We start from the raw sequence: 16,825 nt of genomic DNA, 5'->3' as shown, positions 1-16,825 counted from the left end.
CAGCCACACCTCTCTGCTATGAAGATAACATACCTGCATAACCTTTGTTTATTTTTCCTCCCTTTCATTTAAGTATATCAAGTTTTGTAGCAGTTCTTAACTAAATCTCTCAGAAAACCAGCAGGTTCCTCGTTGCTTTCTTGGGTGGAACTGGCAAGGAAAAAGGAAGCAAATGGATTAGAGCAAAATTTTCTTTCCCATTAGCATCCACTGCCAGTCCTGTCTCCAACACATCAAGGAGCCACGTCCCTGGTGAGACAGAAAGCCAGCAGCAAGGTGTGAAGGGAACTGAAGGAAGCATGAGTTCAGGATGAGCCATTAAGAAGGAAAGGAGTGACGATGTAGGATGGATGGGCTTTGATGAAAGCAAGAGCTGTTCAGGGCTTAAAGAAAGGATGTTCCAGAACACAGATGACTTTTGGTTTATGTTAGTCCCTTTTCTTTCCTGCGAATGTCTCTTCCAGGTCTGCTGTATTTCCAGCTTTGCCCCTGAGTGAAGCTCCTGTTCATTCATTCAGTTGGGTGTTTGTGCCCAGCAGAGGATTGATTTGTTTCTCTGAGAATAGTTTATGGTTTTGTCTTTTGACCTCACTTCTCTCATTTACAGCCCAGCCTTTAATTCCGATGTCACTTCCCTGAGAGAAATGGCAGGCACCAAAGGAGGAAGGCCCAGATCTTTGGTAACCCTGAACCACAGCAGTAGGAGAAAGAAAAGGATAAAGATAATGAGATGGGAGGAAGCACAAATTGGTTTTAGTGATGGATGATGCAGCTTGATAATAGCTGATCCTGAGGTAGAACAGACACTTCAAGTTTTTCACAGGTAGCAGCAGAACCTAAGCCTAGAAAAGACAAACAATGCCCCAAATGAGATGCACAAAGCAGGAACCTTACCTGAAACCCTGGGCAAAGGCAGAAAGATGCAAAAGGTTCCTACTTCCCCACAATACAACCCAAGCTGTCTTGCTCACCAAAGCCAGGCCTTCACATCAACATCTGAGCTCGCAGCACCAAAGTCACTGCTTCAGTAACAGAGTCACTTACAAAGCATTTTAGGAAAAAAAACAACCAAACAAAAACCACACAGCAGTGCACAAAAGCTGATGAAACGGCTGGACAACGCAGCTCCAAGCAGCACAGCATGTAGTGTGGGGATTGCTTAGTCCCTCAAACACCTGTTTTCCTTTTAAAGGCTTTAGCAGTTAAGGAACCTCATTTCAAACCCAATTCATCTGAGAGCAGCATTGGAGAGAGATGCTATTGCTCCCATGTCCAATGACAGGGGCAAGGAGGTGTCTGCAGGCACTCACATATTATGGCCATGAGCTTAACACTAAAAAAATACTTTAAAACATTAAATAGTGGTGTGGCTTTACCCAGGATGGCAGGAGAGCAGTTTTCAGGTATAATTCCTCTGGGTCCATCCCCATGGCTGCCAGCAATGGAGTCAAAGGTGTCTCTTCTTTAGGGTGGTTTTGCTCAGCCACTGAAGAGTGTTTGTAACCTTGTACAGGAAGCAGCACTGACCTTTTGGGGAAGATTTCATTACTGCTTGTGGACTTGTAGTTCTGGTAATGTTTATAAACGTTGCTGAACAGTGTGTATTTCAGAGCAGTCAGAGCTGAACCGTGCCTGCAGAGCGAGGTAAACGGTGCAGTTTTGTTCCAGGTGAAAACTGCAGGAATTAGTTTATTAGCAAGAAAGGTGCCACAGGAAAGCAAGGCCACCTGAATCAGCCTTACAAGGCTGCAGATGGGGATTAGAAGCCACTGTACGAACACATCAGAACCCCAGCTCCTTGCGCATACTTTAGAACAGGCAGTGTGGGAGTGCACCTGGCCTTCTCTATGGCTCACAGACCACTCTCAAACCAGATGAAGAGCACTTGTGTGAAGGCAATAAAGAGGGACACAGCCACCTCTGAGGCTTATAATTAGTTTATAATTATCTGAAGCAGGGGATGCAGGGGGAATCAGCCAGCCCCTTTTCAGTGTCTGTGGGGATAGGACAAGGGGCAATGGCTGCAAGTTGGAGCATAGGAAGTTTCACACCAACATGTGGAAGAACTTTTTCACAGTGAGGGTGACAGAGCCCTGGGCCAGGCTGCCCAGGGAGGTGTGAAGTCTCCTCCTCTGGAGATATTCCAGACCCGTCTGGATGCCTATCTGAGTGATATGTCCTAGGGAGCTGCTTTGGCAGGGGGGGTGGACCCGATGATCTCTCAAGGTCCCTTCCAACCCCTACAATTCTATGATTCTATGCCACTGAATAAAGCATCAGAACAAGTCATAGAGGAAAGGAAAACCTGATACCATTTTTCCCAACCCAGCTGGATGAGGGAAAAGGGAACTGCACAGAGCACTGTTCAGAGCATGGTAACACACCTTCCCTCAACTCCGGAGAACGTGCATCCCTCCCATGGGATCCAGAGAGAGTCATAAAGCCTTATGGGGCTCAGCAAGCTTATCTTCCCTCGCCAGCACAGAAGCTTAAAAGGGATGGACAGGAGCAGAGGTCAGATGCTAGGCTCAGTCCTGCTAAATACATTTCTGGCTGAGGGGGGGGATAGGGAAACAGGCAGATCCTCCGGGTCACGTACTCACCGTGCTGAGATGCAATCTTAATCACAGCTGAACACACAGCTCCTTCATCCCCCTTTTTTTTAATACTACAATAGGCAATGAAATGGTTAACGTTGTCTGTATTTAAAGTGTCAGCACAGGGCATCTGAGTTGGCAGGCACCGAGATGGACCAGGCAGGACAGATGATTGTTCCAGGTTCTGCAAGTGCAGCCAGATATCACCACGTCACTGAGCCTGGAAAGCACAAATCAAATGCACCTCAGCCACTGTACCAGCCAGAGCTTTTCATTCACTCTCACTACTTTCAGTGGATGAGTTTAGATTTTGGAGAACAAAAGCAGTGCCTAGGACAGCACTCTCCCTACTCAAACCCTCAACAGGACACATGAGGTGCTGCACAAACACCACCCCTACCAGCATCACACTGAAACAGGCACAGGATGCAGCCTCACTTTATACGTGGGGAAGTCAGAGACACTTTGGGAGGCAGCATTACTGCAGAACTGTTATTGAAGAACCTGGTTTAGCACTGCAGTGACTCAGCTAACTTCGTTTCTGACCCAGACTTGCAAGAGACTTTACCAAAGTTACACAGACAGCCGGTGTCAGTGCTGGGGTTTGGTCAACAAAGCCCAGTTGTTCGAGAAGAGGACAAATACCCCAAATCTGGGCCCAGTTCTACAGCAGCTGTGTTCACAGCCTTGCTGTAGACTGAAAGAGCCACAACTCCACCATACGTAGCCACGTCCTATCCTAATCTAGCACCATCCTTGCTTGAGGGGAGCAGGCAAAGAGCCATCAGAGCTGACACAGCCCATATCTCAGGTGTTATCCACTCCTCTGTTCTGAGATCTCAAGCAGAGGGGTGGAAAGAGGCTCAGGGCCCCCAGTCCCTGGAGAGGCAGCAGGAGAGGTGGCATATTTATTTGAGCTGATGCTGAAAGTTTTACAGGGATCAGTTCATCTCAGATCTTAAGCTGCTCCCTAGGACACACCACAAAGAGTTCTTTTCTCATTATCCCCAGAAGAAGACAGGCTATGCTTTACCAAGGTCACGCAGTACTCGCAGGAATGAAAACACTGGTGAGCTGTATCAGTGGTTTTTTGGTCATTCCCTGATTTGGAGGTCACAGGGCTCCACAGAACACAAGTCAAGGTCTACCAAGCTCTGGGATGTTTTGGGTTTTTTTAAATTGGTCTGCATCTTGTAACTTCTAAATATCAAACACACCAAATGGAGCTTGACACAATACTGCAAAAAACCTTGAAAAGACCTGAAAATACTTGGAAATTAACCCATGTATCTTTACAGATGAAAGGAGGAGAGAAAAGACATTGTCTTCTATTGTAAAGATGACTTGAAGAATGAGAAGCTGCCTGAGAAGAAGCCACAGAAAACAGCAGTCTTGGAGGATCAGATGCAAGACCAAACCTCAGAAAAAAATGATCCCAGCAGTTACCACCCTGTAAAGCTGATGCTTTTCCTGTTAGAAACAAATTCTAAGCATGAAAAGCCAATAAAACAGATGAAGGAAAACAGACTTACAAACAGTTAGTTATATTTGCCCTGGAGTTTATAAGGAAGGGAACCTCCTATAGATTTACACCACGAGTAAGAGAAGTAACAGAACAAACACACTTGGCTCTAAACAAACATTTGAGAAAAGTTAATTACAAAAATTTGAATACAACATTAACTCACATCTCTTGACATAACAGCACCCACGGAGCTTATGAGCTACCTTAAGAACTGTGAACAAGGAAGAAAAATAGCCTATTACTGAGCAGGGAAAGGTGCTTAGGGTGTTTAAAATACCTTGTGGTACTGCTGTGTTAGAGCTAATCTCAAGACTTTCATAGTGATCTAGAAGAGACTCTACTCTATGAAGACACCAGGGGACAGAGAGGCATTCTGAATGGACAAGGAAATGATTTCCAGAGGTGCAGAAAATCAGGAATGTGAAAAACCTAACCCTTTGATCTACAAGCCCCAAATCCAGTGAATCCCGGTTTCCTACAGAGCACATTTTTATATCACCACCACACTGCATCTCACTTGGTTTCATGCTATAAATCCCCTCACCCTCTCCCAGTTCCTTCCCGTGTCTTCACACTTGTTACTTCCCACAGGCTGCTCTGTATTTCCACCCACTTTCACCACCTGTTTTGGCTAGGGGAGACAGAGCAGATGCTGTGGCTGGTTTCGGAATCTATCCTGCCTGGCATATTCTATTGTATTCCTTACTTCAATCTGCTTATTCAAGAACATTTTGATAGAGAAGTCTCCCTCTTTTTGTCCAGTACGCTCTGTGTACGCACAGATAAGCTCTGGTTTGTGGACAGGGTGAGACCATGGGTCTCAGCAATGTTTCTGAAAGGGAGAACGAGTTCTTTCTTCTACTCAGTCACTGGGTTTTAGAAAATTTGTAGAACATAATATTTTTCCTCTCTGTTCCTATCAAATTTAAACAGTCCAACAAGTTCAAGCAGCAGTGAAGAGCAAGGTCAGTATAATGTTAGGTAGTTGCCAGTATAACTTCAGGAGAAAAAAAAAAAAAGGAAAGCTCCTCAACATACAGAGGAGGCAAAACTGCTCCTAGAACGCTGCAACTGTGATCTTGGCAGATAATTATAAAAGAAAATCAGAGCAAAGCGTAGGACTTGGAAGGCAGACGACAAAGTGGGACTTAAAAGGACTGAACACCAGAGCTAGCTTCTCAGATGTAATCAATGTCCATCTAGATCTTCCTCTACACCTCCCAGTCCTAGACCTGACCTGTGCATGAAGCTCAAGTGAACACACCACAGAGCAACCCAGCATCTGCGAGACACCTACAAGTACAGCTATATGCTCACCAGGGCGATTTTTTCCTCTGGACAAGAGTTGTGACTTGTCCCCCACTTGGCTGCAGAACATCTGTCTGGCTTGAAGAACTAGTCTCATAGACACTTTGGTTAAAGTGTTATATATAAACTAAAGTTTACAGTTAAATATGGATACACTGGTGTTGCGAACTCCAGTGTCCAAAATCCAGGTTTTGGGAAATCAGTTCTATCCAGGGCCCCGGCAGTGCAGAGAGGTGCTGGGAACAGCCTGCACACCAGTATGGTGAAAAGCAATCAGCACACTTTATTCAAGCCAGTAGCTTCTTATATACCCCTGAGGGTTACATAGCTAGGGGTCAGAATGGGGAGGGAAAAGGCCATCTGCACCTATCCGGTCTTGATCACCACAATGGAATTTCGAAGTACCATGAGATCCTGTTACAGGTTCTCATTCCCAGGCTTTTCAGCCCCTTGTTAGTGAATTCTTAAGGCTGTTTTTGCAAGCCTGAGTAGCTGTGGCCTTGATCAGCTAGCCAGGCTCCCACACACTGTCTCCCAATAGGGACAGGAGTTAAAGGATCTTTGTCATCCCCTCTCTGTATTAGCACATGGCATCACGTACAGGTAGTTGCACAGCCCTGCCTTGCTGTTCTGGCTCCCAAAATCTGCTGGCTGCAAGCATGAAGGACAGGGATTGTTTAGCACTGACACACAGAGGAACCTGGGGATTTAAAGCAAGGTAAATTCAATTAAGCCAGGAAGAAGAAAACATCACCAGAACGTTGGCTCAAAGCTTCCCGCCACCGCGATGTAAGAGACCAGCCACCTCCGCCGTGCAGAGCTGCCAAGGGGTGGCCGCTAAGGGGGGCACGACGGGAAAGGCCGGGGGAAAGGATGCCATGGAGTCAAGGCGAGCTGGATAAGGTGAGAAACCTTGGTTAGAGACCGCTGCGACAGCTCCTCTGGCCCAGCTGCCTCGGAGCGCCAAGCCCTGCCGCATCAGTGCCTCCGGTTTAACCCCATTAACAGCCCCGGCCCGGCCCAGCGAGGGCTGCCGCCCGGGCCCGCTGGCAGCCCGGCCTCTCTCCGTGAGCACACACTACCACCTAGCGCCCAGCCAGCTTGCTGCAGGCAGCTCGGTCCTGGCTCCGGGCTCTCCCGGGCCAGGCGGTGCCCTCGGGGCTGCCCACCCGCCCCGACGGGCAGGAGACGGTACCGGCCCACGGGGACGGAGGGCGTTGGGTAGCCGGGGTGCTTGAGAGGAGGAAACAGACCCCGCGGTGTCAATAGCCCCGAAGATAAAGAGAGGAGGTGGCGATGAAGAGCGGCAGCGGCCCTTTCCCGCGCTCCGAGGCCGCCCTCGGCCGCTGCCCGCAGGCGGCAGGGAGCGCGCTGGATCCCGGCGAGCTCCGGCAAGATGTATCAGGGCTGAGCAGGAACCCCGTGAGCCTGAGAGAAAAGTGATTTACCCTCCCCTTTCCCGGGCTCATTCTCAGCTTGACAGCTGACCTGGGCTTAAATTAACTAAATTTATACCGTAATATCAACCCAAACACCTCCTCTGGGGAGCTATCCTTCTGTGTGGCTGCTGGCCCCGTGAGTGAACATGGCAGAACATAAACTCTTCTTAATTCTCCCCATCAATCACGCTATTTAATAAAATGTTTCTACAGAGGAGAAGCTGTGTTTTTGTTCAGGTGCTTTAGAGTCAGCAACATCACTAGCACACTCACTTTTGCAGGTACAGGAGGGCTTGTACTTTCCCCTCCCAGAGTGCCCAGTAACATCCCCAAGCCCTTTTTCCACTCACAAAGCTTTAGTTTTTGACAAGAGCAGCTTTAAGAAACACAGAGTGCTTTGGCTTTCATTTCCACAGAAGCTTAACACCTGGTAGGACCTTACTATTTTTCTGCCTGTGTTGAGCATCCTAAATGCCCAAACGTCACTGTGGAGTTACTGCCACCTTTTCATCTACCCAAGGTCTGCAGAAGAGGTCCCCTCGCCACAAGCAGACTAGACACAAATGTGTAACTTCCTAGATCAACTGTAACAGCTGTAGGTAAGCCCAGTCATAAACTGCTGAGTTTGGTGTTGCTGTTATCCCTTCTCATTCCATTACCCAAACTGGCCAGAGTTACAGCAGCAGCTCCATGCAACTAACGGGACCAACAAATATGAATTACAAATCCAGAACACAGACTAAACCACCTAATTCTGATACACAGAAAGCCTGCTCATCAAACCCAGCAAGCTTTGACTGAGGCCCTATCTGCAGGGCAACAGTCAGTCACTGAAGAGTTACCCCAGCTACGTTGTTTGTAGTATGGTTTGGGGGGAAAACGGCTACAGATAAAGTAAATGACTAAAACATTACATATCTTTCAGAGATATTTGCAAGAGGAATTCAATGTCCAACATGGACACCTATTCAAAGACCCAACAATGAGATGTTTTAAAAACCCTGTGCCTTTGAACTAAAACACATGTAGGGGTTTCTTAATTTGTCTCCAGCTATTCTTTGCTATCTTAGAGGGATAAGGATATTTACATACTTTTCTCAGCCACTTTGCTAAAACATACTTTAAAATGAAAACAAGAATTCTCAAGTACTTATCTATTAATTGAGTCTTCATAGAAAAAAATAATTAAATACCCTGTGAGCAGCTGTATTAAAAGAGCTGTTTAATCTGGGAGCATGAATGTTTGTGTTAGACTGAAACTATGAGCAAAAAAATCTAGAGTTGTTAAAAGATGTCCAGTGGCTTAAGTACTGGAAGGAATTACAAAAGGTGTTTTTCTAATGCTTTTTTCAGATTGCAGCAGCAGACAGTGATGGGGCCTAATCAAGCATTCAAATTTCCAGTATATTCTCTTAAAAAAAAAAACAAACCCAAAACAACCTTCTGTTTAGACTCTGTTTAGACTGCTTCTGTGCTGGTAATTTTGGTCATTGTGAAACATCCATGCTCTTTTGGCTTAACTAAAGCAACCAGGTGCTACCAGGCCTCACTGCTCTCATCTAGGGAAAAGCTGAAGTGCAGGCTTTGTGCTGGGCACACAAGCAGTGCCACAGCAATAATTGCAATTTAAGTACACGCTCTGTATTAAAAGCAAATGCTCAACTGTTTTGCTGGATCAAGAGCTGTAAGCCTCAGTGATGCCATGGTTTCTATGGCAACTAAGTGTGATATTACATGAAGGATTATAATTTAAAGAAACACTATTACATCTGGCCTTTTCAACTGATGCAGTCCCAGTTTATCCTGTATGTACCTCATGTATCAATCTGCTTGTCTTGCTTGAATCACCGAGCCCATGAGCCAAGGGGAAGGCTTCAGCAGACCAGACTGAAAGTGAGTGAAGGACACTCTTCATGCAGATTCCAAGTAGGAAAAAAATAAGTTCAGACTCAGGGCTGCACTGTCCTTTCAAGCATAGCTGCAGCCCAGGAGCTTGCCAATAGCTAAGGGATAGCTTTGCAGCTGCAGTAAGAGCTGGATAGAAAGTGGCAGCACAGGTACTCCCTCCCTTCAGAGCCCTTGAAGCCCTGGTGCTGTTCCCTGCACCCATCACAGCGTCTATGGGATCGGCTCCACATCCTGTTGAAGACTCAAGTGCTCATGAAATTGCTAACAAACCTCTAGGATGAGCAGGTGTCACCTCCACAGTATCCTTCCTCCACGCCAGTAATAATCTCTGCTGGTTCTCTGCTGCTCTAGGCCCTGCAGAAACTCCAGTCCAGCCTTGCTTTCTACTTAACCCATCCAGTTCCAAGCACGTTTCATCTCCTGGAGATGTCCTCCAGCTAGCTCCATGGTCCTCAGTACTCTCTACAAACATAACCAGAACTTTATTTTCCTCTCTTGGGAGCAGGGGCCAAAGCAAACAGGCATGAGTTAGCACTACAAGCTCCCCCATGTGATCTAGTTTGGAACAGGGCAGGAAATCCCCAAGATGTAAACCCCTCGCTGTCCTCAGTGTAGTACCAGCAGATCTAACGGAGAACTACTCAAGACAGAGCAGACCCACAGCAGCCAGGGGGCTGCAGTGCCTTCCCAGCTGCCCACATACTGTCACCCACATCCACCTCTGCCAGCTGCACCCATTTTGGGTAGGAACATTGTCTCCTCTGCCTCACGGTCTCATTTTCAGGGAGCTGTCTGGCTCCAGGGCTGCTGTGCATTCGGGACACCCCGATTCACCCGCCGCGGTTACAGGCGAAGGAGAGCGGGTGTTGCACATGTGTTCAGCGGCCCTTTAAAGCCCAGGGCTGGCTTCCTAGCAGCCAGCTCCCTTCAGATCAGGATAAATGCTTTACCAGGGAGATTAGTGCCACCGTACTCGTGAAGTCATGACATTCCTCACAAATAAAATCAGCGGCTATAAATAGCCAGCACATCTTCCATCCGATGAGATTATGAGTTTCTTCCCTGCAAAACAGATGAGCTCACTGGGAGATAATTTTGTGATAGCCAGACAGCTCCAATGTAAGATCGAGCCCATCATCATTAGTCCAATTAGAGGTCCTTTTTATACCAGCAAAATAACTGATGTGCTGATAAACTGCCTCAGTTCATTGTTACTGCAGTATCCACAGCTGCTCTGAACACATCCACGGAATCGATATGGCCCACTAAAAGGTTTCTAAATGAGTTAACTCTTCCAGGAATCAGCCAGATTTCCGAGGGACTATTTGCTTGTAAAACCTCGTGCTTTTTGTCCTGTGTTTCTTTTATTTACAGAGCCATTAGGACCAATCAGGAGCTCATCACATACACTTGAGCAGACCATAATATGGGTATCACATGCTATTATTGTAACAGAAGTCGAGCAAAGGAACCTGGCCTTGAGGCTACTTTTCCCTTATTAAAAACCAAGACAAAGCCACAACAAAACCCCAACCTAACCAGCACGATTCTGACAGAACTGGGTTAGGGAACAACTGCACGTGCAGCTGGGTTGGCAGAGCACCATGTACCAGGAGGGACGGGAGAAGGGTAGCTGAAGGCAGTACGACCTTACTCCAGTTCAGCAGCAGCCAACAGCATCTCCTGGAACAGCCTCCATAACACGATCACAACGCCCAATTTCACCACCACACTATAAGCTGTGGGCCATTATTTGTCACAAACCGGGTCCCCAGCATCCCTGCTCTTTTTCAGTGGCTCTGCTTCTTGCTGCAGACAGGAACAACTGCACAGCTCCCAGGGCAGCAGAGAACAGACTCCATATTTTAAGGGGGTGGCTGTAGCTACTATCAGCAGGGTCCTGCCCTCCTTTATGGGATAGAACAGAAACATCCCCAGGAACCACACAAAATCTCTCTGCTTAACTTTGCTGCATGGCCAGGAGAAACAAATTGCTTTGGTGAGCCTCTCTCTTGGCTTCAGGGAGTACCATGCAGAGGACATGCCTGCACGCATTTCTCAAGAGGGTTTGTGCTTTTGGTGTTGCCTTCAATTAAAAACCCCAACTAAAACTTGCAAAGCCTTTCAAAAGCTTTGTTACACTTCGACAATGCAAAAGCCTCAACTTCAGACTTGCTCATCTGCCAATCTCCTTTCTGTCCAACACATGGTGTATTTGCTGCATCCTGGAGCTAGAGATTCCCCAGCAGCTGCAGATACCCATGGAAAAGCAATCACTCCTACCTCAAGCCTGCAGCACTATGAGAGACCTTCACAGCCAAGTCCCCAAAGTTTACTCCAGGCAGCCAAACACCGAGTAATAAAGCTGGGTGCTATATCTGCATTAGAGCTACAGACACAGTTCTCCACACTTAAACATCATCACTGGGTATTTACAGGTTATTATGGGAGCTAGGCAGGGAATTCTTGACCTAAACAGAGCTTTTCCCCCCCTCATTGCTGTCTGCTGCTGATGCTGCCACCAGACATGCAAAAAGGCAGCTCTGTGTTTCCCGTGCTGGAACACCAACCTCTAATGAGCTCGTCTTGAGTTGTGCCTCAAAGGCCAGACCGAGATGGTACTAGGATGCAGAGCTTTAAGTGACTTGTCAAAATCCTTTTGGGAGACAAAATAGCATACATTTTTTGAGGGGTTCCCATCTGTCTGCATTTCTAATTCATTTTTTCCCAGCTAAGACAGCTCAGATGGGATTTAGCTAAAAATACACATCCTGGGGCCGTGTTTCTGAAGCTTTCTTCATAGCAGGACACCAGGATGGTACCTGCATAACTAAAGTCATAAGCTACAGAGCTGCAGCTCTGCTCCAATGTCTCTTCTGCCTTCTTCAGGTGAGAAGGGTCACCCAGACCCAGTACCCAGAAACAGAGTGGTCCCAAACAGACCCTGCAGCAGTTCTGCAGTGCTCGGTACAGCTCCCAGGGGGTAGCTGGTGACAGGCATACAGCACTGAGCATTTCAGAATGGTTGTGGCTCTCACCACCTCAGCACTCTGCCATTCCTGTTGGCCCAGGTACAACTGAAAGAGACTGTAGCTAGTTCAGCTGTAGAACTCTACCTTACAGTCAGTCCCCATGCAGGAAAACAAGCCAAAGATAGCTACATCTTCCAAACAAAGACTTGGTGGGAGCTGCATCACCCTCTGATGTTTGCAAATTCCTGGTGCAGCACATCAGTCATGGTGAAGTGAGAAGCAGCTTTTAAACTCAACCTTTCATCAAGAAATAGAACATCATCTCTGATGGGGATAGCATCTTGTTTTAAGAGACACATCTGTCAGAATCCTTTTGGCTCTTACTACAACATATATTGCCTAAAAATAATTGCTTGTTTCCTGTTGTTTCAGTTAGCTTGTGCTGTGTGCCTGGCAGCATTTTGTAGTTCCACTGTTTCCCCAAGTCTACCCATTTCCCCTGTTGTTTGTGTGGGTTTTTCACACACCACACAGAAAAGGAAAGCATTTTGAAGACAAATAAGAAAGGAAAAACTTATTATAATCCACGTTCAAAAGCTGGGTGTGAGGGGATGTGGACTTCCAAGTACTCCAACTTTTTTTTTTAAAGAGTGATTGCATTTCAAAGTTCCTATCCCTGTTTAGCTGCAGAAGTCACAGTTTCTTTCTGTAACAAAAGTTAAGAGCACAAGTTCTGCAACTCTCAATGTCTGGGGCAATTTCAAACTCAGCCAAGGAAATAATTTCATCTCAACTAAGTGATGGACGGACACGTTGATTGAATGAGCATAACAAGTCAGTGATGAACCTAACTTCTGCTTACTTCTTGTACTTTTAGTAAGAATAACATTACCCAAGTTTGTGTTTTTTAGGATGGAGGAAAAAGTGTTGCTATGGAGGCAAGAAACCTAGAACTTGTGGGGTTTTCCCCTCCTGACAGTAATTAGTTTTGCTAATTACAGGCCCTTAGTTCTACATCCGTTGCTTTAATCAGTCACGGGCTCACTACTCTCCAGTCCCCAAAGGTAAGATCTGCACCCCTCCAAAGAGGGACACCTACTTGCAGCTTGGCTCTCCCAGCAGCACAGCAGGGTGCTCCTTCTGGACATGAGTCTAATCCAGCTGGCTGCAGCTGAGAGCTGAGCCCGAGGAAGCCAAGCAGCACTTCCTGGGAGCAACTGCAGAGACGTTACCCCCATAAACTCCTTGGGGCTGATATCTGTCACCCTTTACAGGAAGCCTGCTTCAGAAGAGAGACTGCCCAGAGTGTGTAGAGTGTCTGTCCAGCTGGGACAGTGCTTCATAGTGTCGTCTGTGGCTGTTACACCTGCTGTTTAGTACAAACAACTTTCCCCAACACACTTACTCAGCAGCAAGTGCCATCTGCATCACGTTTGCTGTTCGTCACAAGCCAAGGGAAAGCAACAGGAAGAAGGAGGAAAGCGTGTGGTAATGCATTCGCCAAAGAGATCCGGATTCACCTCCCGTGGGCAGCAGACCGAGGAGGGGTCAGAAGGAGGAGCTCTCAGACCCCGGATCCAGCTCATCCCGAAGAACAGACCAGGAGATGGCGTGAGAGGAACAGTTTTCAGAAGAACCTGCGGACCGCAGCTGAGTCGGCCACAAGCAGGACCCTGTCTCCCAGACACCCAGGAGTTCCCAGGGAGCTGAAGCTGGGTGATCTTCCCCATTTCATTAAACTGCCGCCTTTTTGCAAGTGAAAAAGTCACAGTGTGCAGGAGCAGTGACACTCAGTGTTATCCATCACTTCTTACCTCTTTTAAACTTCCATCGATTTCACCTTTCCCAACCCATTTTCAGCTAGCAGTCCTGGGAGCTGTCCAGGTCTGTCCTGATCAATCCTGTGTCCCCACCTTAACACATTAAATGCTCAAAATACAAAAGACTTTACACAAACTCTCTACATTAGCTGCTAATCTTCAGTATCACCTACTCAGCCTCCGATGGCACTTCTACCACTTCTGGGCCCTGCATCATCTGCAGGCATTCAGAAGGCCCACGTGTCACAGCCCAGACCCTTGTACTCACTATCCCTTGGTCATCCACATGAACACTGAGGGTGCCACAGGTTAAAGGATGCCCTGCTCCACGCAAGAACTAGTCCAACAACCCCAGGGAGCTCTGTCTTCCATGCTGGCTGCATTGCATCACCTGGCTAACTTTGCCAGGGCAGCTTTGGGTCTCTTGGAAGCTAGGCAGAACCACTTATCTTCTGAAGGAGAGTGTAAGATAAGTAAGGCAGTGTTACAGACTGTGTTTTCTGCTGTACATCAGATGTTGGCTTTGGTACCTGGGATCCATCTGTCACACTCATAATCAAGCCAACTGCTTGACAGACTGCTACAACGCTCTTCACATTTGTTTGATGTTAACCTTTTCCATTACTGATTCAGCTGTCAACTAACTGGTGCTTCTGTGGTAAGAAATGTTTGGACAACCCCCCACCCATGACCTAACCATACCATTTCAAATGGCTCTTTTGGCAGTACTACCTTACCTCAACAGCCTGGACACACCCCTGTCTTCCTCCACATGCAAACTCTTCTAACGAACACACAGGGACCCCTAAATGGCAGAGTGGATATGGGAGACTCACACTAAAGCCTTCTCCATCACACACACTAGCAAACTGCTAAAAACTAATCTCTGAACACACAGGGGAGGTAATCAGTGAGAGGAAAAGAAAAAGCACATAATCATAGAATCATAGAATTGTAGGGGTTGGGAGGGACCTCGAGAGATCATCTGGTCCAACCCCCCAATCACCTGTGAGCTACAGAGAAGGGACAAAGACCAAGAAAAACAGAGTGACAAAAGTCTCCAGATAGGTGTCTGCTGATATGGGCAGAGTTCTGGACCTCCTTGGAGAACCAAAGCACCTTTAAAACACAGGCTCAGAGTCTCTCAGCAGCTCCCCACAATCAACTTCTGTTTTTTCTTGGCCAGTTCTTAGTCATGAGGTTTTTCCCTCATGGCTTTGATTTTGTAGCTCAGTGGTTAACATTAATACTTCATGGCTGTGTTGGCCACCAGCCACTTCCCATGCCACCCTCTCCTGGCACTCCTTGAAAGTATTGTAAGGCAGGAGCAGGAGACATCCTGCACAGACTCAGCTTCTTTCACTGCCTGCATAGCAAAGGCAGCAGGGACAGAGTTCTGTGGTTTGCAAGCTCAGCAAAGCACACAGCATGCCCCAGGGAGACAGCTGGCCATGTCTCCACACAGCTTTGCCCTTTGACAAGCTCCCCTCCTGGAAGCCCTGGAGAAACAGCTGGCTGAGAGGCAGCTATTAATATTTGACAAGGGGAGCAGACACAGAGGCCTGCTGAACAGCACCTGCCCTGAGAAGCCCAGCAAAACAGAAGTACAAATGCACCCTACAGCTGAGCCAACACAAGTTCTGGGGAACGAATACCATGTGTTGATACTGCAGTGAAAGTTATGCAGCTTACCTGATAACCTCTCCAGTTGGAGTGTGCAAGCAGCCCGTATCCTGACTAACAGGAGGTGATTTCCACCGCAGGTACTCCCTGCGCAGCCCCTCTTTGCCACAAGAGTGCATCCTTGCAGCTCGCACCGGCCACATCCCCTCTCACTGCAGTAGCGAGGTAACACCACCTTAAATCGGGTTATCTTGTGCCAACTGCCTTTACCGCAGCCTTTGATGAGTTACTTTTGCGTGGAAGGCCGTGGTTTGAAATTAGATCTGGTTTATAGCAGGCCAAAGTCAAGGGGATAGCAACAAAACCCCTGTTAATGAGATTTCAGGTAGGTATCGTGTCCCAGCCCACTAACAAAACACCACTGAATGTCTAGAAAAACCTTCTCCAAAGCAATGTAGTAGCTGTTTCTGGCCAAACCTTTGGTTTCTTGACCATAGTATGCTTTTCCCCATCATGCCAACCACAAAGGAAAAAGCAATCCCTGACCAGGTGCTGGCTCAGTCTTTGAAAACTAATCTTTCCAGCAGAGGATCTCAAAGCGTGTCTCTAGGGGTAGGAACCTAGGGCAATATAAATAACATGGTATCTCAGGTATACACTTGACACTATGCAAATGCTCATCAAACCAAGGCTTTGAAAGCTGACAGCAACCAAACTCCTCAGGCTCCCCTTTCTCAAAGGAGCTGTTCCATCTTTTTGTGGGTTTTGCTTTTCCCAGCTGTGCTTGGTCACTCCTGCTCTCACCCAGCATAGTTGGGTACAGGAACTTCAGAGACTGATGATCTGAGCATTTCCTACTGTGGTCAGAGATCAGTCCTGCTGAAACCCCATCAATTAACAGGAGGGGCATGGCTGAGCCCCAGACAGGCTATTTCACTGCCTCAGGCTTCTTTCTGGAATTTCTTGCTGCCTTCCCAGAAACGACACCCTCTGGGAATGAGCTTGTACTTTACAGAGTAGATGCATCACTGCTGGTATTTGCACAATTTCTTGCCCACTGCTGCCCCAGAAAGAAGCTAGCACAAACCCCTGGCAGTCCCATGGGAGACAGAAAGGCTCTACAAATTATACACTTACTCCTGTTCATTTTTCATGGGCTGACAAATGTTTGCACTGTTTTGATTTACAGCCACACTGTCACTGTTAGACAATTTGTAAGGTGTGACTACAAACTGGGAGACTGACTGGTCTAGAAGATGTTCCAAAGAGATGGGGACCCCAACAGCTGGATCCTTTTCCCAGCTTTGTCCCCAGCCCTGCATGTGGGACCCTGCACCAGCCACAGGAGGTCAAGCAAGTCCCACCGTTTGCTGGTGCCTCCCCTTCACTGTCATCTGTCACATTTAGATTGCCAGCTCTGCAGAACAAGGGCTGCTGCTTACAATAAATACATTCCAGATCACAGGTGTGGGTTCCAGACACAACTGCAATGCAAAAGGAAGCATGAAACAGAGCTGAGCTGTTCTGCAAGACTGGCCACAGCATCAGGCTGCTGAAGCCCAAGAAGTGCTGTCAGAAGGACATGTCAAGGGCAGAATTCAGAACCAGTAGGACTGTTTATTTCAATGTCTAA

Source organism: Gallinula chloropus, assembly GCF_964237585.1.
Source record: "Gallinula chloropus genome assembly, chromosome: 9".
Taxonomy (NCBI): Eukaryota; Metazoa; Chordata; class Aves; order Gruiformes; family Rallidae; genus Gallinula; species Gallinula chloropus.
This window is presented reverse-complemented; position numbering follows the sequence as displayed.